This window comes from Stegastes partitus, unplaced genomic scaffold, assembly GCF_000690725.1.
Source record: "Stegastes partitus isolate 25-593 unplaced genomic scaffold, Stegastes_partitus-1.0.2 Scaffold482, whole genome shotgun sequence".
NCBI classification, from domain to species: domain Eukaryota; kingdom Metazoa; phylum Chordata; class Actinopteri; family Pomacentridae; genus Stegastes; species Stegastes partitus.
The window spans coordinates 60,769-86,501 of NW_007578213.1; the positions used below are offsets into that span (position 1 = coordinate 60,769).

At 41.9% G+C, this 25,733-nt stretch overlaps 1 protein-coding gene across 1 annotated transcript in view; it reads right to left on the reverse strand.

Annotated features, from left to right (window-relative positions):
* Window positions 1-25,733, reverse strand: part of rsrc1 (arginine/serine-rich coiled-coil 1) — a 118,458-nt gene that overhangs the window by 23,035 nt on the left and 69,690 nt on the right. The window lies entirely within an intron of this gene.

Below are 25,733 nucleotides of genomic sequence, written 5' to 3' on the forward strand. Positions count from 1 at the left end.
TCTCAGCTCCCTTTTCCTCCACCTTTCCCCCTGAATAATCAAGATGTTAAGCCACATTAAAAAATATAATGCCGTGTATGGCAGGACTATCAATACTGCCTCTAAATTAATTACATTTCCGTTGCGGCGCATCATTTATTTTGCAGCGTTAGGGCCTCAGCGGAGCCATTCGCCTTTATTGCTATCTCACTTGGTTGATGAGTGAGCTATGTAAAATTGAGTCTCCAATATCATTACACTTAATGAGTTTAAACTTTGAGAAAAAAAAAAAGAGGGAGGGAAACAGAAGAAGAAGAAGAGAGTGAGCAGACGAGAGAGAAGGGGGAGGAAGAGAATGAGAGCACTGCACAGTTTTGGGGAAGTTAATACAATATAAGAGTGGGTGTAAGTGTGAGCGCTTACAGCGTGTTTGTGTTAGGGCACAGCTGTGGGTGTCCAAATGTGGTTTATTGCACCGCTTGAGATGCCTGCGCATGCATGTGTGTTTGGTGCACGTGCCTCATTTTGAGTCTTTGTGTGTTAAGAGTTTGTATTGAGAGTAAATATGTTACATAAAAATACAACTCATACATCCGTGAGTGTGTGTGTGTTTGTGTGAGCGTATGTGTTTGGATGCAGGAGGCCATGGGTTGTGCTAGTCTCTCTGTGACTGCACTGCTGTTTTTGTTCAGTAATTGGCGTAGACAAAGAACCCGTCACACTGCTGTTACGGCTGGTTAAGTCTGGAGGTTCCGCATCTTTACTAACAATGACTCTACATGGATGACTGAACCCTCCTCTACCTCCCTCAGCTAGTGTGTGTGTGTGTGTGTGTGTGTGTGTGTGTGTGTGTGTGTGTGTGTGTGTGTGCGCGCATGTGTGTGTGTGTCTGTGGGAGCAATCCTCACCAAAATCAACACAGGCAATCTATTTCTCTTAGCTAACACAGTCATAATTCAGTAAATTCGTCTCTGTACAAATGTGCCAAAAAATCAAACCACGGTCTGCACCATCTTGCATCTTTTCACAACTACAGTCACAAGTTTTCTCGTTTGTATGCACAGATGTGAATTTGTGTTTTGCACACCTGTATGTGCATGTGTGTTTTGTGTGTGTGTGTGTGTGTGTGTGTGTGTGTGTGAATGAACTTCTCTGTGTTCTTCAGTTCACTCTTTGCTCGGGGCTACCGAGAGGCAGGTAGGAGACGGAGCCGTATTGGTGGTGTGATGGAGTGGAAGGCAGACGGGGAGAAAGAGGAGAGAAGAAAGGGAAAGGGAGCTAGACGGATAGATGGGGGCCATGTAGGATAAAGGAAGAACTAAAACAGCAAGAGAAACAGACAGACAAACAAGTAAAAATAAGAGAAAAAGCTTTGCCTGCGCACACGCAAACATGTACACAAACAACAGGAGTGATTTGTCGCCTCTTTTTCTTCGCATCTTTATCCTCCACCTCTATCCCTTCATCCCTCCCCCAACAGGTTCTCTTATCCTCTCGCTCGCTTCTCTCCTTCTGTTTTGCCCTATCCCACCCCTCCCCATTTTTAATGCTTTCTCTTCCTTCTCTTGCTCATCTCTCCAGTACACTGTGCCTGGGGGCGATAGCAGCAAATCAAACTGTTTATCCATCTCTCATCAGTGCACTGCCTCACGGGGCTCCTGCCCCCTCAAAACAATGAAAGTAGGCCTGAGCGCTGAGCCAGGGATATGATTTAATTACATCAATAAGAAGCTCTGCTTTAAAAAAGATTAAATACAAAAAAATACATTAAAGCAACATACTTTGCTGCACTATCATGAAAAGCCTGTTAACGTTACAGCCGTAAAAAGCATATAAAAAGAATTAACAACTGTACCCATATAGGCATGTTTGTGTGCAGAGACCACTTATTGGAAGTATATTTCTTGGCAACTTAGAGGCTCCAGTTCATTGTAGGATAATTCTGTGATGGACTTTTATTAAAGCGGGTAATAAACGGCCGGGTGTTGGGGAGAGGAGAGGCCTTTCACTTCATTTAGACTTCGTTCAGTCTTGGCTGCAGGGGCGGAGGGAAAGAGGAGGGATGGCAGTGGGAAGGGGCGGAGAGCGTCAGTGAAATCGCATTGTGATTATGAGTGTAATTGCAGCTCAGGGGCCCAGGGGCCATGTAGCTCTGATGGCGCTGGAAGATGTTTTATTCGCAGCAACAGAGAGGAAGAAAGTGAGAAAGAGAGAAAGAGGGAGAGTGGGAGGTAGAGGCAGGCTGCCAGGATGGATCTTTTTATTTTAACAGAATCTCCTCGTCTATCTCTTTTCTCCTCCCTTCGTTTTCCTCCTTTCTTCTCCTCCTCCACCTCCCCCAACATTTTCCTCCACTCCTCTCTTCTCCTCTCCTATTCTCTTCGTTCCTCCTCTCTTTTCTCTTCTGTCCTCCTCCCTTGGCAGGATTAGCTGGGTCTCGTTAGAGGGGAAATGTAATAATGCTCCCACCAGGTGGAATCGGGCCCGCTCCATTATCAGCCGGGAGATGGATGGGCCGTGTAGGGCCGGCGGGGGCCAAGCGCGCATGCAATTTAGATTCAATAAACTGGCAAAGCAAGACCCCCAATCTGATTTATCTCTTACACGCCGCCAATGCTTGCTGCTACGATGCTGATTCCCTATTACCGCTCAGAGAAGGACTATTCATTGGATGTAAGGCACGGCAGTCGGAGAGGCTTGTCAGGCCCCCGGGACGGCAGCAAAACAGATACAGCAGAGGGTTAATACGTTTACACACAGATAAGCAATTAAATCTAAGGCTGAGGTGAGTTATAGAGTTATTAAGGAGGGATGGGGGGGTGGGGGGTGGCGGTTATTCAACGCAAGAGTGTGGTAGCTTGGGCCTTAGGCCGTGTACAGTAAGTGAGTATAGAAGTGAGAAAGGCTATCATATTAAAGAGGTGAGAGAACAACAAAAGAGCAGTAGTCTGCCCACGTTGTTCAATAAACTCAATACAGCACTTACAAACTAGCATGCTGAAGACAGAGTTCAGCACAGCAGTTATCCACTTAGTCTGTGTGTGTTTGTGCAAGTTTATAAGTGAGTATATGTATGCGAGTGCATGTCTTAATGTCTAAATGTAAGTGGGAATGTGTTGGCGGAATAGGCATATTCATATCCACTGCATGGCTGCCTGTGAGCACGCAGAGCATTTGGCTGTGTGTGTTTGTGCATGTGTGCCGTAGTGACGTTAGCGGTGTTGGTAGTGGTGGGTGTCAGTCCGTCCAGCCGCCAATCAAAGTGAATCTGAATGTCAGCAGGAGAGGAGGCGTGATAAATCAGCCTCACACCCAACGACAAACAGAATATTAGAGGCAGCGCTGCGCCATTGGAAAAATGTCCCTTCCAATCAGCCAAGCACTTTACAGTGAAGCTCGGCAGCCGGGCCTCCAACCAACACTGAATACCAGAGAGACAGCTAAGACAATAAATAAATAAATAAGAGACAGACAGGTTGGGAGACAGGCGGACAGACAGACGGACAAAACATGTTGACGCACCGATGAACAACAGCCCCGACAGGCAGAGAGACGGGACAAAGGAGCATAAGAAAACAACGGGGCTCTTGGACAGACAGGTAGGCAAGTTAACTGGCATATGGCAGACATGACTGACAGAAAGCTGCTAAGACAGACCAAAAACTGCTGGGAAGAACAAAATATTGTTACAGCTACAACATCCCAATGTATACAAGTGAAACAGTCACTTCTGTAAACATAATAAGGCCCAAAAATAAACCACTTATCACTAAACAATCAACTAATTTGTTCAAAGCTGTGGTTTGTTGCAAGTTTAAACACTATCTGACACCATTAACATACATTATGAAGGATTTTCTTGTTTCTGCATGACATTGAAAAAACACTTGAAATGCCATAAAGAAATAATGGACTCCTTGAGAAAGGCCTGCTTCAGTTTACCAAAGAAAGTTTCAAAGAGCGATACAAACTTATACCAACATGAGGCATACAATACTGTCACACAGGTATGGCCTGTAAAGTTTAGCTTTACTGGGACTGACTTACTATTCAGAGCAGACAGACACATTCACCAACTTTTCAAACTGTCAGATGACAATTCAACAACATTCACAAAATACTGAGACTACGCTTCTAATGTTGGACTCTGACGTACAAAATACTTTCTTTATGCACCTTTTTGAGTGTTAAACAGTTGATCCACAAGACCAGAGGGAGCAAAGGGATCACGCACAGGAAAACTACCGCAGGTGTCGAGGTTAAATGCACCACGGGAAGAAGCAATACTCCGAGTGACCACTAGGTGGCACAGTACACAGACAACAGGAGAAGGAGGCTTTGGCCAGGGCTTTGCTGGTGCTTTGTATGTGTGCGTTTACATGCAGGTGCCTGTGGTTTGTACAGGACCCACAATCAAAAACAGCTCACCTAGACCTTGTAGCTGTAAACTGTAATTCGGCATGGGACATCCTGATTGGACAAGCAGGCACGGAGCGACACAGCTTGAAGAAATTTAAATATTAAGCTGCAGAATGCATAAACACATGCAAGGGGAAGCCTATATTACAGCAGCAGTTAGTTTATGAAGTTGCACAACTTGTGTCGGGCCTAAAGAAAGTCTCCTGACAAGAAAAAAAAGACATACATATGAAAATGTAATCAGTTCTCTAAATCTCAGCTACAGCCATGTGATCGCTATATGAGGGGAAATTCTTGCCAGCTGAAGACAGGAGAGCTAAACTTGAATGATCCTTATCACAGGCTTCCCTTTGCTTCTGTCATCAAGCTGAATTAATGACACCCATGAAATATTCACAAACTAAACAATTAGAGAGAGATATCTTACAAAATCAATCAATTATTCATTTGCAATCGTCTGAAAAGCTTTCTTTTTTGTTTCACTGCTATATTGTGATGCTGGGGGGTGCATCAATTAGGTCTTCTACTCCTGTGGTGTAATGGATGCTCCACTAAGGAAGGATTTGTCTAAACGAAGAAGATGCAAGTTACCGATACTTAATGCCGCCACTGTGACATTCTGACATGCCGATCTCTACGCTACGCTGTACATAAAGGGACACTCTGGATCATCAGTGTCAAGAAATTAGACTTTCACTACTTTCTATCCACTATGGAGCTGTGCTTATGGAACATTTGTTCTATTCATTTTATAAAACAGGCTCCTAACTGCAGACACCTGGGCTCCACGCTTGTATTTTCCTTTCAGTGATCATGCTGAGATTGCATCTGTCAAATTCAAAGAAGAGAGAAATTAAGAAGAGATTTATCTAAAGAAAAAACTCTGCAGAGTTTATTTCTCTGCATGCTGAAAGCAAAAATTCATACAATTCAAATTTACATTGTATATCTAGCAGATCTTTACACTCAAAGGCCAGCATCTAGTAGATTGGATGTAAATACGTCCTTTCTGTGCGTCCATTTCTGTAGATAAAAAAAGCTAGATAAAGGTTCTTTCTGTAAGTATTTTTGCCTGACTGAAATTCAACCAGTGGCCAAATGTGTCCTCCTTGCTCCTGTCACACCGTAACTTTTTTATCTGTTTGAATGAAGGATCTATTTTAGAGCTGCAATGATTACTTGTTTAACTGAAACAACAATTTTTATACAATTCATTTATCTTGTGCTTCATTTTTCAAGTAGCCAAGAACACACTGCCTGATTCTTCAACAACTTGACTGAGAGGATTCAACACCAATGACTTTTGAGTGTCAAATTATCCCATGGCACACTTTCTGACTCTAAATTAAATATCAAAATCAACTATAACTGTGACCGAATAATTAGGGGGACCAGCACAAAAACTACTTTCCCAGCTTCTCTGCACCACAATGCACTTGGCTCCAGACAGCACAATGGGGTGTGGGTCTTATTTCTTTTGGGCAAAACCTTGGACATTAGGTCTGGGGTTGCGAGCGGGATTCAGGTAGGAAAGCAAGTAAATAACGAGCTGAGCAGCGGGGTCTTCCTGATGCATGTGGGTGGCTCGGACCCAGCACCCCAATTTGCCCTTCAGACCCAAGGGCAAAAACGCATCCCGTGATTCTGCACCCACACCCGTGCACTCACAGAGATACAGACCCTGGACCCTGGGCCAGAGAGGAGAACCGCTGAAAACCTGGGGAGGAGCAGAGGCCTCCAGCGGTCAGGGAGATCAGAAAGGGAGAGTACTCTGAGGACCATGCACTGCCATAGGCTGTACACACACATGTACACATAAACACACCTGACGAACACACACGGATGTCCACATACTCGCATAAGATCATCTCACGCACACAATCGCAGAACACGCAAGCCTGAGGAGAAAAAAAGCTAACAACAAAGCGACCTTAATGTAGTTACCAGGTCAAACAAAGTTCAACCTTGAAGCCTCACTGTGGAACTATCATGTGCAAATTGTAAATACTTTTGCAGTTCAGGGCTTCAAATACACATTAAAACATTTAATTAATCTGTGTGCCTATTATAGCTGTAAAATTATTTATTTTGTTGGTTTGGTAGAATGGTGGGCATGCCTTTTTAGATAAATACAAAAGTTCTGTAATGAGAACTTCACTAAGATCAGTGAGTAAGTGTATAACAGAGGTCTTGAGAGGGCAATCAGACCAAATCCATAATGCAGGGATCACACAGTGAAATATTAAGCATCCTGGGGCCTCTGAATGACATCTCACCCTCAACTTCAACCCTGCCATAACTCCACATGCCACTGTCTCCTCCTTATATCTCTCCAGTTTTTCTTTTATCTGCTTTATGTGCTTCTCTTCTACTCTAATCTTTTTTCTAACCTCTTCCCCTTTAAACACGGTGCTTCTTCTTTGTATCCTTTTCTATCTTTAAACACGTTTGTGCACAAGGTACTATCATCATATCATCCTGAGATGCAACACCACAAGCATATTTCTATGAAATAAAAAGTGGCAAGACTGGCAGCAATTTTGTTGTGTCACCCAGTCAGAAAGTAGCTGATGGCCAGAGAGTGTATTTCTTACATGGTGGAATAATTGAAATTTTTGTGGTAACACACAAACCAAAGCAAACAAACAAATTGTTGAAAAATGTCTGCAGGCATTGTGCTTAACTGAATTTCTTTTACCATTGTCATATTCTTGGTTAAAAAAAAAAAAAATCAATATGGTATTGTTTGCAAAAACCAAAAGAGCGAAGAGCAGCTTGATTACATTTCTGGCCAAAAGGAGCAGAATGACAATAAAAGCAAGACATGTGCTGCAACAATATAGAAAAAGGTAATTTATGCAACAAAACACTGACACTAAACCTGGGATGTCTGACAGCTCCTCTCTCTGCTGATTCTGCCCTCAGATTGTGCATTCCAAAATCAAATAAGCACCAGTTGCCTTGTTTCTGACAGTTTAAGTGCTCAGTTTAACCTGCAGTGCAGAACTTTTGTCTCCCCCTTCTGGCAATGTAATTACACAAAGACTGCTGATGTGACGCATAGCATCACCATGGATTGCTCTCTGTTTATATACTGCAATCCTTCCGACAAACGCATAATTTCTTTGTAATCCGGAGCATCAGCAACTCTGCTTCAGTTTTTCCACCAGAGGTTCCGCTGCACTCCGAGCTGCTACAGCTGACTCTACAGTTGTTCCCTTCTTCACAGCTCTGCCAAACCATCCACTGCAGGTTGACACAAAATGCATGGCTACTGGTGTGCCAGTGCAGGAATGTCACCACAAACCCCAGATTTAAAACTCTGGTGGGGAGATTTATCCTGACCTGATATGCTTAATCAGCATTGTGTGAACTTGTTTGGCGAAGGTTTGAGTGTAACAAACATTCATTTATATGGTAAAATCATGCTCACTGGCTTTAATAATTTATGTTTCTCCATTAAAGAACTCCAGCAGTTCCAGCATACAGACAATATCTCTTTTACAGGAACTGGTTTATAGCTCACTGTAAGATTTCAGCCAACAACATACAGATGAGTGGTGTATATCATTACATACCAGAAGTAAAAATGATCAGATTATTTCATTTACTCTGACAAAGTGCTACAGTCAGAACAAAAAACACACACAAGAGAAAACAAACAAACAAACACTATTACCAGTCACAGTTTCCACTGCCTCCATTACTGTAGAAATCATCACCCTGATGTGGCCTGGCTTTTTAAAGCTGTGGCAACACCTCTGGACACAGAGAATCCAGCTTTATCGATGCAAAAGTGACCATACAGACATGCAGCTGTCAGATAAGTGTGTGATCTTACAATAGCAAGAATTAAAACCATCTAAACTCTGTAATGTGTGCTCACAATTTTGTCTAATTCTAGTGATGTGTGAAAAAATATGTACACCACAACTGTTAAATCAGAAGAATATTTCAAATTTGATCACACTCATGTCCAGTGACCTGGTGTATACAATAAATAGTATTAATTTGTTACATTTTGGAACATTCACTGCATATAAAGTGGGCCTCATCTGATAAAGTAAAACTGTTCTAAGATTTAAAAAAAAAAAAAAACAACCAAAAAAACCTTATTATAACTTATTATATTTTACTATAACTATAATGAAATATAATAATCGTATAATGATTGTTGAGCTCTATATATGTTTGGGTTTTTTTTTGGATGACATGAAATCTTTTAAACCATCACAATTTAGCCCAAAATGAACAAGGATGGCAAAAAGTGCTTATTTTCCAGAAAATCTGCAGAATAAGCACAGCCAAATTGTGTGCAGCGCTGATTAGAATGAGTGGTTTTGTGCGACGCAATTTTGGTGCAAAAATACGCTTGCCCAGTGTGGGTGTGTTTGTATCTGTTCATTTATTCCAGTGTGAATGCACTTGAGCGTGCTGTTGAATGGTGGAGAATAGGCTCTGGTTCCCCTGCTGAAAGCCTGTTGGATGCCATTGTAATGGCACACCACTGAGTGTGTGTCTCATGTGCGTGTGTAGTTGTGGCGGTGGTGGTTGCAAAGGCGGTAGATGGGACTAAATCTATCAGGACCCCCGCACATGAAAGGTAAACTGGAGCCGCTAATCGCAATGCTGACACAAGGCGGTTCAAAAGGGCGGCCACTTAGAAAAGAAAGGCAGGAGAACGGGGACCCTGGCAGCGTCAATAGGGCCCAGCACAACTGACCACATTACAGGAACAAACACACACTACAGAATAGACACACAAACTTGGTGGTCTCGGCTACTCCCGGTCCACCCTTTGGTGTGGACATGAATGATGGGTTGAGTGTCCGTGAGTGTGTGTGCTCATGTGCATGTAATACTTCTTAGAAAGATCATATAATTCTGTGATTTCATATTACAAATTCCGTAGCAGCGTAGTTGAAAAGAAGTGGGGGTTTTTCTCTTTCAATGAAAAAAAAAAATGAATAAATGATGCTATCCTAAATTACACACTCTGAGGCACAAGGTGACTAATGCTGGCCTGATAACAAGATTCAGCCAACCACCAGAGACAAAAAAATAATAATATAGAGGCAAGAGAGACGAAATAAATAAAGCAAAGCAATGCAAAATTAATACAAGTTCAGGGACATATTTGACAATTAATGTTAAAATGTCAGCTCCAAAGATACGATTAAGGGAAACCAAAAGAAGAAATGCATGAGAGAGGGAGACGGGGGGGAGACAGCCTGGCCGCAGGAGGAATAGATTCACAGGGGAGAGAAAGAACGAGGGAGATTGGACAAATGATAGCCCCCCTTGAAGGTAGTGTTGTGCACTCCCTTCTCTCTTCGCTCTTTCTCATCTCTTAATGCTTATTTTCATCACTTTGCTTAAAATATTGATAATCAATTAGCACTACGTCTGTTTTGCTACAGAATCTGTGTCACGGTCTATCACTCTGTCAGAGCCAATTCGCCACTCATTCAAAGTTCATTTTTCCTTGGCGGCTCTGTGCCTTTGGAGGAGTCATTACGTGGGGAACATAGCCCGGGGTGCAATCACCTATTCTCTTTCATTACTGGGGAGATGGAGAAGGTGAGAGAGATTATTAGAACTTTGGAATGATCACAAAGCTTCACGCCGCCTGTCAGATCCCCCCTACGTGTAATTCATCTGGCCTCACTACCTCCCCCTACCCCCTTCCCCTCTCCCTCATCCCTCTATCCCTCCTCCCCCAGCCTCAGCCAGGGGTTTGGCCACAGACATTATTCATGAACATCTGCAGCGCGCTGAATATTCCACAGCCTCCGCCGTGATGAAAAGGGAGCTGCCCCTTTGACTTGAAAATTAACATGCCGGCACAGAGATTATGGACGCGCCGCTTCATTCCAAGCCGAGCTGGGCCATGCTGAGACCGGACGAGCTGATGGTTCAGGCTGGGCCGAGCAAGGCAGAATAAATGGAACAGGTGAAGGATTTGCTCTTTGTAATGGTGAGGTGTCTGTTTCAGTGGGTAACAGGGAAACAATCAAGTTATTAAAATTATTATTTTATTTCAAAGTGATGAAAGTGGCCATGGCGTAGGTGCACAAATATGAACTGTCACAGATACAAACACACACTCAAATCAGACATTCCTAGTAGAGATGCCATCAGTGGTAGACCTACAACTCTCTGCAGTCACTTCAGACTAAAACCCTCAACTTCAGTGAAAATTATTAGCTCAGGTAGAATTTTATAGCCACGATCACTCGGATCAAATTCTCAGATCAAGGTGAAAAAGACCAGAACACTCTTTTGCCTTCAAATAACAATAACTACTCACTTTACTTTAAAGTATGGCTGCAATGCATTATTATGTTCATGATCTAAGAATTAGCAAATTATTCTGTTTGTAAAATGTCAGAAAATAGTGGAAAACTACTACTATGAGAGGCCAAAGTGATGGCTTCAAATGCTTTGTCCAAGCAACAGTCTAAATCTTAAAGATATTCACTTTATCATGTTTGACAAGCATTAACTCAAACCCTCACATTTGAGAAGCTGGAAACAACAAATTTTCTGCTTAAAAAAAAAGAAAAAAAAAAAAAGACAATTATTCGACAACTGCAATAGCTGCCAATTAATGCTCGGCTAATTGAATAATTAAATAAAGGCCGCAGCGTCACTTCAAAGGCTGGTGGAAAAGCTGGAGTCAAAGCTAAAATGTTCCCTCGTAAACATGTCATTGCACCCTCTCACCTCTGCGTATCTCTTTCTTTCTCTCTCTCATGGGTGTCTCTACATGAAAGATCAGCCGGAGAACGGAGACTCTTCCTCTCTCACACCAGGAGCGCCACTGCTGGACCGAAGCCAAGCATCCTCCCTCTCTCTCTGTCTCATGTTTATGTGAGCTGTCCCTCGCACTCCCTCGTCCTGATAGGCAGGACACAGGGAGCAGCTCGTGTTTTTTGTGATGACTCTTAGAGAAATTATAATTTATATGCACCAAATGGGTCACAACATTAAAACCAATGACAAGTGAAGTGAATGACATTAATCATCTGGTTACAGCACAACATTCTGCAGGGAAACCTTGGGTCCTAATATTCTGGTGGATGTTACTTTACCTAAACATTGTTGCAGACCTTCACACAAACTGCTCAGCAATGGATTGAGGAACACAACAAAGAGCCCAAGGCACGGACTCAGCTTCCAAATTCCCCAGATCCCAATCCAATTGAGCATCCGCAGGATGTGCTGGAACAAGCTAAACCCACAGAGGCTCAACATCGCAACCCACAAGACCCAAAGGATCAGCTGCAAACATCCCAGTGCCAGACACCACAGGACACCCCCAGAGGTGCTGTGTCTATGGCCCGACAGGTCAGAGCTGTTTTGCAGCACAACAAAGATCTACTGCAGCTGGTTTTCGTGTTGTGGCTGATCAGTGTGTATATCAGAGGAGAAGTGCAATAATCATGTGATCTGACAGACGACAGGATGAATCTAACTGTGCTGCAAAGATGTGTTTCAACCACTTTTTGGTTTAGTGATTAGATCCAAATATGGAGATCAGCTGTCTACGGTAAACCTCTATGCTCCCTCATGACTACAAAATTTGTACAAGATCCCTTGACATTATGCCAAAAACTAGAAGACTAGGGGATTCCCTCTGTGAAGGTAAGCGGAACTGACTTGCAATAATTGAATAATAATCATCTCATACAGCAGCAGCCTATCAGACATCACAGAAATATTAAAGAAGCACCTTCACTATTATCACAAGGGATCTGATCTATGATCAGACAGAATGAAAGAAGATGAGTGTTAAAATATGATACACAAAACCAAGATCAAAATGTTGTGCGTGCAGTGTGATTACCTGCATTTTTTTTCATGTGTATGCCTTATATTAAGTATAAACATCTCTAACTGCACTCAGCAGAGTTTCAGCGTGTGTAAATATAGCAAGATACACAACAAAGACAAAAAGAAGGAGAAAAGAGCAAGAATGTAACCAGACAGACATACTGTAAAGAGAGACAGAAGGAGAGAAAACACACTTTAATGCTTCTGAAAAGAGGAGCAGTTGGAGGGTTCTGACACGGGCTGGAGCGGGACTTTGCGCTGCCTCTTGTTGATTGTAAATGGCAGAGCAAGTTTACTCTGGCAGTTGGAGCCAAAATGGAGTCTGACAGCTTTGTCAGGGAGTTTGAGCGGCTCAGTGGCAGGGCAGGAATCGGGATGATTCCATCCCTTTCATCTCCAAATCGCCGGCGTACGCTCGTGAAGCCTCCATGGTAATAAAAAAAAAAAAAGGGAAAAAGAAAACCAGCCTGGCATAGTTTGGGGATGACAAGCGATTTTTCGAAACACTTGTCAAAATAGAACAGAAATATATAAAAAGGAGCAAAGAATGAGAAAAATGGCAGACCAAAGTCTGAAAGAGCCGGATGCAGAACAAACATGTCAGGAGATGTTAGCGCTCTCCACAAAAAATATTAGTAATCCTAGCACTCATTCCTACCTTTTCTCTCTCCACCCCCCTGATTTCTCTTTGTAAATTATTCCACAAGATATCACTGCATTACAACCCACTCAAGATCTTGCCCTCTGTGTTTCCTAACTGCAGCCTCTATATTATTCTGATCATCTTTTCAACCTTTGAGAGTCTTGTTTCTTTTATAACTGACCTAAAAATATGAATACTGTCAGCAACTTTAGTGTACTCCGGGCCTATTTATTCTCTCTTTCAGCTCCATAAACAGTCCTCTTTACTTTTCATAGGGAGAGTCTGAGAACAGACAGCTGAGAAACGTAAAGACAAGTCTATAGCGTGTGTTTGAGAGGAGGGATTGACAGAATAAAGGAAGTCTTACTAGCTCTGCTTTGTACTGTTACACTCCCATAGCTTTATCCCTCTGATCCCTTCTACCTCTATCTGCTTGCCTCGTTTCTTTTTTTTTTTTTCTTTTTCAATTTACAGGATTTGTTTCTGTGTGTTTGACAGTGAGGAGGATGAGGTATAAAATTAATCTTTATCCCGGTTTTGTTGTGTTTCCTCCTCCTTGACAATGCATGTCAGTAATTAGCCGGCCAGTTTGGTTCCAGGCTTTTCGATGGGTGCCTCCGTTTGCCAACTTTTGCCTTTTGTTCTTGCCACACAATACCGCCCACTCGCCCTTGGTGTCTCTCTCCCTCTCTCCCCTCTGTGCTCCCTGCCTCACACCCACACAGGGCGTTACACAATCTATCCAAATGTGTTTCGCTTTAAAACCCCATTACTTAGCCCCTGTTGTTTTGTTCAACACAATTAAAAGAACAGACCATTCATGAGAACTGAGAGAGCCTCGCTCTGCCCCTGTCTCCCCTCTCTCCTTCACTCTCTCCTCTTCTGTGGCTCAGTGTTGGCCGAGGAGTTACTGTGAACAGGCCAGCTTAGTTCCCCTAATTCCCTGGGTTTTGTTTGCATATAGGCTTAGTTTGGTTCCATTTGAAACTACTCAATGCCATGCCTCACCCCCTGGCTGTAACCAGACCAGTGAGCAACTTTAAAGATCGGCCAGCCAAATGGAAACGGGGAAGTCCACGCACACACCAACACACGCAAGCGCACACACAGACACAAACACATAGCTGAAGAGCCCAACAGGGTTAAAGGGCACCAGCATCTAAGTACTGACACACTTCAAAAGGGTGAAAAACTCCAAGGCTTTTTTCAGTAATGACAACCCAGTCAGACTTGGCATAAGGTCTGATGGTAATTTCAGGCTGTGGCCTTCTACACTAGCGCGTTAGCCCTGCAGGATGGGCTTAGTTCAAAGGAAAGACAGGTAAATGAGGCAAATGAGAGATGAGGCTACTGGTCAGTAATGACCACAAGGTCACTGTCAGGCATGTGGCAGAAGGGGATAGAAATGCCTTATCAATCTATTGTATGATTCAGAGAACTATCCCTCCAGTCTAAAATAAATCTAAGTCTCGTGAGGTTTGCCTGCAGAACTGGAATAACCTCTCACTCAGAAACACATGAAGCTCACACTTTTTTGGAACTGGCTAAAATTTATTGAAAACTAGTATAACAAATTTCTTTCAGTATTTTTATTATCGAACGGAATATTTTCTGACTCCAGTTTCTGCAGATGTGATGATTTGCTTCTTTTCTTTGTGATGCTGAACTTATTGTGCATTATTTTGGACTGGTGGCTGAACAAAACTAACAATCTGTAAACGTCTCCAAGTTTTCTGACACGTTCTATTCATTCCTTAGGGAACCTCCATGATCTCCGATGTGTTTGCGAAACTCCTTCCATTTACTTTCGATCCAGAATTTGCCTCAAGTACACAAAAAAAATGTTAATTTTGTCTAAGGATTTTGGAGAGATTGCACTGTTTGCCAGGAAGTTGGTAGAATGAATTAGCTAAGCAGCTATTCAACTGCTTGATTATGTTGACAGTCACATTTTTGTGTACATGCATTAAGAAAACAAAACTACCTAGGCAAGTTAAAGACTTGGTTGCTGCATAACTTCCACAGTCCATGTGGTTTACATGTTTTGAAAATATTTCATAAACCTAGCAGGCCAACCTCCGTATTCACATCTTGCTACGTAGTGTTGGTTTGGCTTTTAGTCATGGTAATCCTTCATGCACATGAAACTAGATCATGAAAAACGAATACAATTAGCTTCCTTTTCAGTGGCTATTTTCCATCTGTCCGTTAAGAAATGCAATTTTGTTGTGTTGAACACTGGGTGTGTAGTTTGTATTATACAGAATTACAGACACCAAATAAAACTGTGTGGAAACAAGGCATTAACTGATTAATCAACAATGTACTGGGTAGATTAATAAACAATAGAGATAGTCATTAGTTGAGGCCTCAAACTATTTCAGTGAATCTTTTTCAGCACAGTTGTTTTTGGCTGAGCTGAGCGTAGAATTGTATTGTATTAAATGTAAAAATATGCACTTCCAGCTAGTTTAAAGCCAAAAAAACGATGTCTGTCTAACAAGTTCAAGATACCCGATGATGTTTCTACAACAATGATGCAAACCTCAGCGACAAAACTGCAGAATTTATTCAGCACAAATCAAAGCCATCAACTTAACATTAAGCCATTATGTTTCTAGTTAAAAACCTGAAACAAATTATGTCATGGAGTTTGTCACCAGCGTCTGAGCCTGCGTGTGCCCAAACACAGCAGGCGCACGCAGGCCCGCATTTAACCGGTGATCTCTGTCTTTGTTGCAGAGTGGAGAGGAGGTCGACCCTGCCCACCAAATGACAGGTGTGAGGCTCAGGGAGTTGTCTCGAGTTGTAGACAGCTCTATAATTCACACTGGACAAGACTTTTAAGAACAAACAAGAATAAGTGCTTTAAAGTGCACCAGGAAACTGTTTATGCGCGCATACGTGTGTCTGTCAGCAAGCCCGGCAAACAGCCACTACGTTCTTTGACAAACAGCAGCACAAAGGAAGTACATTGATTCAAATATGTGATGCTGAGAAGAATCAGCTTAATACAGAGCTACCATTAACATTCACATTCAGATATTTGAGCCATGTTTTCCCCTGTTGCGTAACAGTGCTCAAAACAAGTTAATTAACTTGACCTCTGACACCTGCAGATATCATTATTACTACTCAACAGCCATTATGAGCTACTGTGATGCTTCATGCATTAAAGCCTGGCTGTAATTCGGCTTACTGGATGAGAGGTCTGCGTTGCGGTTATGAAATTAAGGTGTAGCTCATTTGTACTGAGGACCAAACAGCACTTGAGGATCAGTGACAGCACCAACGATAGCTTGTATTAATCATTTGACCATTTGCAATCAGGCCACCCCGTTCAAGCTTTCCACTTAATCATGCAAATTAATAAAACAACCCTTTCTTAATAGGATACCACCAAATTTATATGTTAATTTGATAAATTATGCACCAGAGTTGGAATTGTTTAGGGGAAGATTTTAATTGTTGTGACTGTTAATTTTTATAGTTATCTAAACAGCACCAACCATTGCAAGCTAGAAGAAAAGGCAGAGTAAATGTTAACGGATACGATTTGTGTTTTTCAGTCTGCTGCTGCTAGCGCACACTCACAGACACACACTTTCCTTGTTTGTGTTCATATGTTCATGTAACCCTCTGTGTGAGCTGATATTGATCTTTCTTTAAAGCTCCTCGATAATAAATTCGAGCCCCCCCTCCCTAAAACGCAGTCAGATAGGAGCACAAAACTGGCTTAAAACCACTAATTACATCAGCGCTGAAAGGAAATCATTGATCAACCGCATTATGGGAAATTAAACTGCCCCCCAAAACTGGATCAAAGTGAATGAAGTGGCTTAGTGGGGTTTCACAGGGGCTCTACAGACGGGAGACAGGATTATCACCCCTGGACACACACACACACACACACACACACATCTCATTACGATGATACAGTAGCATGTTACAGGACTCGTATGATGCACACACACACACACACACTTAGGATTTTTCTTCAAGGTTGCGGTTGTTCAAAAATCCTATCTGCCAACTCTGGCCAACTTGAGCCTCATCAGTCAAAACATCCCGACACTTTTTGTGGTTTGCATTCTGTATCATAACACTTCTTAAAATGCTCCACACAAAATTAACAGTATGATAACGCGGGTCTGGCCAAGTGTGAGCAGGCCTCATGTCCCAGACCTGTGGGGAGGTCCACTGGGAGAATGAATAAAAGAAAGGGGCCCCTGCTGGTTCATCTGGCCATCTATTGGTGCCCCGAGACCAAAGTAATCTGGTTCTCCCGTCCCCACCAGCCTCACCACTGGCCCCTTAGGGCTCCCGGCCTGCTGCTAGGTGACCCCTCCATGTGCAATTAACAGTTCCCAAGCTGCAACACACACACACACAAACATACAGAAGCAAAATTCTGGTGATTTTCAGAGCACTTATGTTTACATAGTGTGTAATTTTTCAGATATTAAATGGGTCAAGACAATTCAGAAACTTTGAACTGATTATTACACTTCCTCTAATTTTAGACAAACTGTAGATACACAACAAAGGTGGCAGCACGACTGGAAAGTTAGACTTCGAATACTGCCTAAACGCGAACATGGTCATATTCGTACAAGGTGGGATGAAAAGCCTGTCCTCATGGTGGGTTAGGCAAAGTGTGGTAGTTGCTCAAATGGGAATAATGGCTTACACTTCCCTGGAAGGCATTTATAGTGTTGCACCTGAACACATGAAGAGAAGTATTTGGGTAACCAATGACAAAAAGCCCTTCAGAGAAAGATTCAAATCCAGCATACTTCTTGACCTTCACAAACCTGGCAAATACAATAATAATATAAATACAGAAGCAAACAAAGACCATAGTATGAGCTACACCAATATAAACACTGATCTGATCAGCTGTAAATTGATTGTGGCTGATTCCCAAATCAACACTCAGAAACAAAAACCTCAAGATATCTTCCAGGTATGTCCAAAACAAACCCACAAACAAAAAACACAGAGTGTTGAATAGCAATTTGTGTCTGAAGGTATTTTGCCATTTAAAAAAAAGAAGTTACATTTAGAATTTTTACACCTCCTCTCTTAAAAAAAAACAAACATGAATATGCAAATATTTTCTGAAGTAATGAATACAAGCTGTCTCCCACATCACTGCCATGCAATGGAAATGCTGTATAAGCTCACATACTGCAATTACAACAACTTCAGTCATACTTCCTTAAAAGTTTAAGGGAGCATTGGTATTGGATTTGCTTCTAAAAGCATCTGTATAAGCCGTCACTGAAAAAATTCGTAACATACAGAAATATCAAAAAACAGAACTTCTGCTCGACAAAATAGAAATACACGCTAAACAGAAATAGAGTCCAAAAACGACTTATAAGTTCAGTAGTTCCTGCAGCTGCAGCCAGTTGTTACTGAAAGCTATCAAAAGTCTCAACAAAGACAGAGAGCAGCACTCACTAAGACACAGCAAGCAGCCACTTAGTACAAAGTTAGCTACATCAACTCCACTTGTACTTACATTGTGCCCCAATCTACTTACACTGGCAAATCCAGGGCTTACATTACACAGAAATAAGCAGTGGATATTGGCAGAATGGGCTTACCCCGGCATTGTTTTAACTGGGCTTTTCTGAAGGAATTTTCTGGCCTACTGTTTAAGAAAGAAAATATTGAGGACAAAAATAAAGTAGTTGTTGGCCATCGTCTTCCAGAGATGGGAGTTCAGGGGATTCAGGGGGTGTTAAGATGATTTGTAGGCCTTTTCTCCTATCAGATCATCTAAAATGTGAGTGATTACACCGGTAATCAGCTGCAAGCCCACACTGGCACAGCCTGTGTTTAAGAGATAAAGGGCGAGCGACAGAGTTAAGAACGGGAAGAGAGAGAGCCAGAGAATGAGAGACCTGTGAGAGAGACAACAGAAAGAAGGAGGAGAGGAGGAAGAAGGTGGCAGATTATTTCTCAATATTATCACATGCCAGGATGGCCATTTTCCCTCTCCTTCAGCTTTTCTTTCTCTCTCTGTCTCTCTCTCCCTCTCTCTCTCTCTCTTTCTCTCGCTTACACTCTTGCTATTCAAAGATTCATTCGTGCTCGGCCAAACAAATAGCTGACACTGCCTCATCAAAGCTTTGGATTGGCAGCCTGGGCCAAGTGGGGCTGTTGACAAGCGAGGGCAGTGAAAGCAGAGGAGGAGAGGAAAGAGCAAGACAGAAAGAGAGACAACAGAAATCCCTGCCGTAATTCCCCAAACTGTAATCCACTGGGTTTAATGGTGTATGTGTGTGTGTGTGGATTATACATTTATCATCAGTGCTCATCCCTGCTCTCATACTGGTATGTGTGTGTGCATGTGTGTGTTTGTGTGGAGAAAAGCCAGCTTGTATTGAAGGCCCAACAATGCCGGCAGAGGGATTTAATCCCTCGCTCTCTATCATATAACCACATATCTTGGCCAATTCAGAATAACAACTAGCCTATTCACTGCGGCTGATCCCACCGATTAGCCCTGATCTGGAGACAACCCCCAACACACACACACACACACACACACACACACACACACCCCTCCACTTCTACCACTTGTCAAACATACAGCACATTTTGTCAAAACTGAGGATCCCCTTGCTACTGTGTGCCCATCACTCTCTCACAACTTCATCTGTTTCTCGCTGTTAGTGAACTGGTTCCAGCAAGAGTAATCAAGACCCCCTAAGCTCGTGTAAATCCATAACCTCCATCAACTCGAGGTCAAAGGTCATACCTGGGTTTGTATAAACCGTGGCAGGTTTGAACGCTGAGCAGCGATTTGAAGGTCCGTCACAAGATTACACATTTAATTCTCCACAGCACAGCAACTAATCTTGGATATATAGATTGTATATAGATCACACTCATGTTCTTACTCTCTCTCTTTCGCACACACAAACACAAGGTAAAGGGGCCCGAGCAAACCAGAAGTAGAACGTAAAGCAGAACTGAGAATTTTATATGAGGGTACAACAATGACAGGTGATTCCAGCCACATCTGTCAGACACATCCTCTACCTTGACATTATCTACTCACCAAGTTCAACTTGTAGTAAGGATGCAACAGTATAATTCAAAGTATCCGCCTCTGACCTACTGCGGTCAGAAAATTTGATCAGATGTTGAAAAACATGGAAGTTGCTAAATGACCTGAGGAGAGGTCACAGGTCATTATCTGCAGCCTAATACACCAATCCTGCAATAAATCATAACTTCATGAAAGGTAAAATGACCAATTTTTGTTAAAACTGTTGGTTCAGGGAGGTGTTGATTCAGCTGTATGGCTGCATTTTACTGTTGAATGCATTACATTACACAGAGTAGTGTTTCTGTTATTCAGTACTCTAACTTACAAGATATTTGGGCTAATTTTTATGTCTTTATTTTGTATTGGCAGTGGAGACAGATCAAAAAAAAAATTGGGGGAAAGTAAATAGGGGAATGACATGCAGTGAATAGTCTCCAGAGGAATCGAACCAGGGCACCTCGCTGCTCAGGGCATTTGCACCTGTGTGGTATGTACCCTAACCACTAAATCTATGAGGTCACACCCATAAAACAAACATTCATCTCTGAACCAAAAGTCCATTTAACATTAAAAACTTAAAGATACATCAGCATTTCAAATATGTGTCTAACTGCAGTAATCACTTACGAGCCTAAAAATGATAAAAGACACTGAGTAAAACTATTTTTTTCAGGATTAGGCTGTATTCAGAGCAATAGCAGTAACACAGTGTCATCCAGAATGGCGCTGAAATGAATAAACATTTCCAAGTGCATATTCTTAGTGTATTTCTAGTCTTTACCGTATGGTTGTTGCAATTAAAGATAAAGGTAACTTTCTAGAGCAGCACACTTCCTGCTCACAATGTACTATACCACTGGGCAGTGTTTTGGCATTTAGTAACCCTTTAAACTCATCAATGTGTTCCTCAGACTGGATGCCCTGAACTGTATTTCATTGTGTCCCTGCTACCTAAACCAATACAAGCCCCTACCATGCATAAGGCGTTTTTTTTCTTTTTGCCCATTTACTCTGTTAGATTAAGTGATACCAGGTTCAACTGTAAAAAGAAATGACGAGTGTGTTGACTGAAGTGTGTAATTTTAAGCTTCCTTGCTCAAAATCAGGTTAAAATGCCTCTGTACATGACTATGACAAATGCAAAAGAAGACAGCCCAACTTGAATCAAAGTGAAAAACTGTTTAAGATCCCGGTTAAGGCCATTTAATATGTTCTATTGAACAAATGACTCCATGTATATTATCACCAAAACAAGACAATGTGCATTTTAATCAAGCCGAATTCTTTGCTTGTTTTTTTTTTTAGAGATTTTTCCCAGTATGGCTTTAACCCAAAGCAGTTCAATATGAGCGTCCCTGGCTGTTGTGACCTCTCAGGTATGCGACTGTCACTAAAACCACTACGCCACTTGTGGATTTCGAATCTGGCCTCTAGATAGCTAAAACATGTCCATAATGCTGCAGATCAAGATTACTTTACTCTGAGCATGAACAGAGCCGACTGCATCAATCTCCGCGCTGGAGTCTGCAGCCCGGATTGGCTTCGGCTTTGTCCGCTGGCTCTAAAAAGACATGAATCAAACTGAGGGAGACAGATTAGCCTTTGGTAACAAGGGATAATGTTCAAGACATCAGAAAAACATACTTTCACCATCAGCAGATACAGGCCCGGACATCTTTCTTTTAAGCTAACACACACTAATTCATGGCGCACAGACACTCACACTAATGTACATAAAAATGAACATGTGAACTGAACATGTGTCCTGCAGATGTAGTAGCTATGAAAAAGGCCCTGTTCTCTGTGTGTATATGAGAAAGAAAGAGACTAAAAGAAACATAGAGAGACAAGAAATACCTGAAGAATGCAAATATATGAGGGGAAGAAAGAAAAGAAATTAAATGAACATTAATTCTCCCACAGCAATTCCTTCTTCTTGGTACAAGGAGATGAAAGAGGAGCAATGTACTTTCTGATATTTATTTCTCCTTAAACACACGGCTGGAGCGCTGGTCTGGAAGACGGGGGCCTGAGTTGGGAGGATACCGGTACCCAGGGGCCCCCTTTTTTGCCTGGTTTACTAATTAGGCAGAAATATGCAAGATTGAGCCAATGGAGGATTAATTAACTGTTTATTTCTCTTCACTCCTCTATTGGAACCACTCGCTCTGGGGAGAGGGATGCAGAGGAAGAGAGGAAGAAAGGGGTTGGGTGTGGCATCTTGGACAAATGAACAATTTAGATGGATGTAAATGTGTGTGTGGCCTATTGTAAATAATGTGGCAGCGCTGCCTTTTTGAATGAGTGCGGGTGGATGTCTCTGTCATCAGCCACACAGAGGAGAGCTGTTCTAGTTGTTATGTCTGAGTGTGGGTTGCATATGTAATGCTAAGACTACAAGACCAAAGCATGAGGAAACGGTGAGTAGAGACCAGAGGAGGAGCTGCAGACTGGTAGAAATAGTGGAAGATGATGAGGGAAGGTATAGATTAAAAAAAAAAAAAAGAACAAAAAACAGGACAGGACAAAAGAGGACATGTGAATGTATGTGCTAGAAAAAAGTGACTAAAGACTCTCAGAGAAGAGAAAAAACTGAGTGATACAGATGATTAGAAAGGGGAGACAGAAGCATGTAAGACGAAAGAGAAGAGAGAAATAATAAGCTGAGTGTGTGTGTCAGTTGGGATGGGGTAACAGCACAATCTGTACAAAATTAGGACTCCATTAGAAGTTTAAAACAACTCATGACTTCCATCTGTTCCTGAGGCCTGGAACGTGAGATTGGAGACGACAGGTGTCTAAATGTTTATCAGCCGTGCTGCGTTTATTCCTGTGTCTCTGAGTTAGAAGGAAAAATGACCCACACTAATCTAATTCAAACTAACATTCACTTTGAAAAGTTGCTGGTGTGGCAGGAATAAAACACATGCTGTTCAAAACCATTGGAGTCAGTGCAGTATGTGGCTTGGCATGTAGAATTTAACTCTTCAGTCCCTGGAGGATGAACACAAATGTAAGCATGAGCATACGCACAGTGCATTGCATTGGCCCTACAAAAGGAGTTATGCATCAAAGAGTCAGGTCGTTAAATATATGTTGAAGCCCAATTAATTCAAGATTTAAAAACAGCAATATTTCATTAATAAGCCAGAAGAATAATCAGGTATTCCTGTCCAGGGCCGTTGGCTACTAACATTAAATAGTACTTTATAAGCCAGAAACAAGAAAGAAGACAATGCTGTGGCTATGGGTGATCCTTAAACTCTCGAACTTGGTGGGTCATCATGTGTATGATGACCAGGCAGGGGATTGATACACTGGACTGGTGTTGTATAATTAAGGATAAAAACAAAAAAAAGTGTATTATAATCTACTAATGTTAGCAAAAAAAAAGGCCAGATCCAATCAGAATACTGATACATTGAGGACAAGCTGAGATAATTAGCAGGCTTACAACTTAAAAAAAAAAAAAGGTAACTAGGCAAACAAATTATGTATTACCATGCTGGCCTTACCAACTCTGATGCTTTTGGTGCGAGACACCCACTTTTTAGTCTTTCTGCCCAAACAAGTACCAGCACTGGTCCAGCAGCATTATAGTCAGCACAAAAGCCATAGCCATAAAAAAGCAAAAATGTACAAAAGAGATATCAAAATTAGTTGGTTTGCAAAATCAACTGTTAGGTGTGTACAGAAAAAAACTGAAGAAAAGTCTTGTGGATGACCAGAAAATTATTTGCATGATGCTGAAAAATCCCTTAACGACTGCACAGCGAGAGCAGAATCATCTCCAGGATGTAGGCGTACATGTTTCATTAATATATATATAATTGTATATCATCTCAGTAGTTGATCGAGTTTGGCCGCTAAACTGATCAGTCGAGTTATAATATCTGCACATGTTTAAACAGAGCAGCTCAAGATTTGATTTATGAAACAACTGAATTAGGCTAAATTTCAGTATTTAAAATAACACTAATAAACATTTGGAGCCTCTACACTGCAAGAAATATTCACCTAAGTCATTTGGCACTGTAATGAGTTTTCCTCCCAAAATGAAAACAAAGCAGAAGCATATCCTAATCACCTGAAATCACTTCACATCTGGATAACACTGTGTATAGCTATTTAAAAAGCCAAAAATTGCACCTTATGTCCCTTTAGCAGTTATATTCATGTGGTAAACATCCAATTATTAGCTTCAACCAAAAGTTCCTCGTAATCTGAAGCCTCACTGGGGCGTTTAACAGACGGGGTAAATATAAGTGAGTGACAGACTTTTGGAAAGTTAATGAAGCAAAGAACATCTAGTGTTGGAGTTAAGCTTGACATCATTAAACTGGTCTTGAGTCGGGACTTCAACATTAATGTCCACAACGAGCTTCTCATTTCTCAGCTCTATTAGATCATCTCAAGTTATGCTAACAGCATCTGCCAGAAGGCATCAGCGTGTACCATAAAAATCTACCGACTATATTATAATCTTCACCTGCCTGCCATTAACCCCTACCTTTTCTGAAACCGTAAATCAGTCCCATTCCCTGATCCACCTCCACATTTCACCCCCTGGGGGAAGCTATCGCTCACTGTTGAGGTATTTTACACAGATTTGCTGCCAATTTGTTGCTTTCCAGTGGAAAAGTAAATGTAATAATGAGGGGGGAGAAATTCATTAAACATGTGTATGAAATACTTTTCAAGTGCAAGAGGAAGATTCATGGGGATGTTCACGCAGCGCATAATCATGCCTCCGTCTGCTCAGCCTGCAATGACATAAAACATTTAATCTGGGATGAACACTTTCTGTTGCTTTCTCTCTCTCTCTCTCTCTCTCTCTCTCTCTCTCTCTCTTTGGACCCTCTCCCTCTAAACACCCCCCATCCCTCTCACTCCCCCCCCTCTTTTTTCCCTCCCCCCAATGCTACTCTCTATCTTCCTCTCTCGAGATCTTTCTCTGTGACTGCCAGAAACCACAATCATAAAATTATTAAAATGCTGTTTGGCTGCCATTAATCAGTGGTGGTGATAAATCCTCGTGTGGGAAGTGACAGAGCATTAGTCACATACCTCTTGGCCTCAAAGACAGAGAGTAATGAGGCACGAGTCGGACCGGGTCAATCATAAACTCATCAAATGCGTCATTTAATTTCTTCATTTAGACAAACACAATTTGTTTATGGGAAAGATATCAGGTGTTGTGGAATGAGAAACGGCGCTGAAACGCTGGTACATTAATCAGGGCTTGATTACACGCGACTCTGCGGTTGTTTATCCTAATTTCATTCATTTCCATCAACAAAGCAAACACAGACGAACACAGCCATTAGTGATGGTTGGGGATGGCACAATTACAGCCTCGTATTAAATAAAGTGATGATGAATGGTCCAATACAAACTAAAACAAAGGGGTTTTTATTACTTCTATTCCATCCCAGCCTTCCCTTCCTGTGTGTGTCTGTGAAGCCTTGCCGGTGTGAAAGGAGAGAAGGAGTCGTTTCAACTTTACGACTAAAAGGCGGACATATTGATGAGAAAAAAAAAAAAAAAAACAGGAAAAAAAGGGAAACTTTGAGAGAAGTAGTGATTCCTTTGAAATAACAGTTAGTTACATATGATAGCAAAAGACGCCTTTAAATGAAAACTTCTGTTCAGTTATATTTCTAATTGAAATCAGTGGGTGAGCTTGTTACAGGAGCAGCGAAACACGTGACAGCAACACACATATAATCCATTTACCTTCATAAACACAAACACTAGTGCAGTATACGCAAACACCCCCCCACCCCCCAC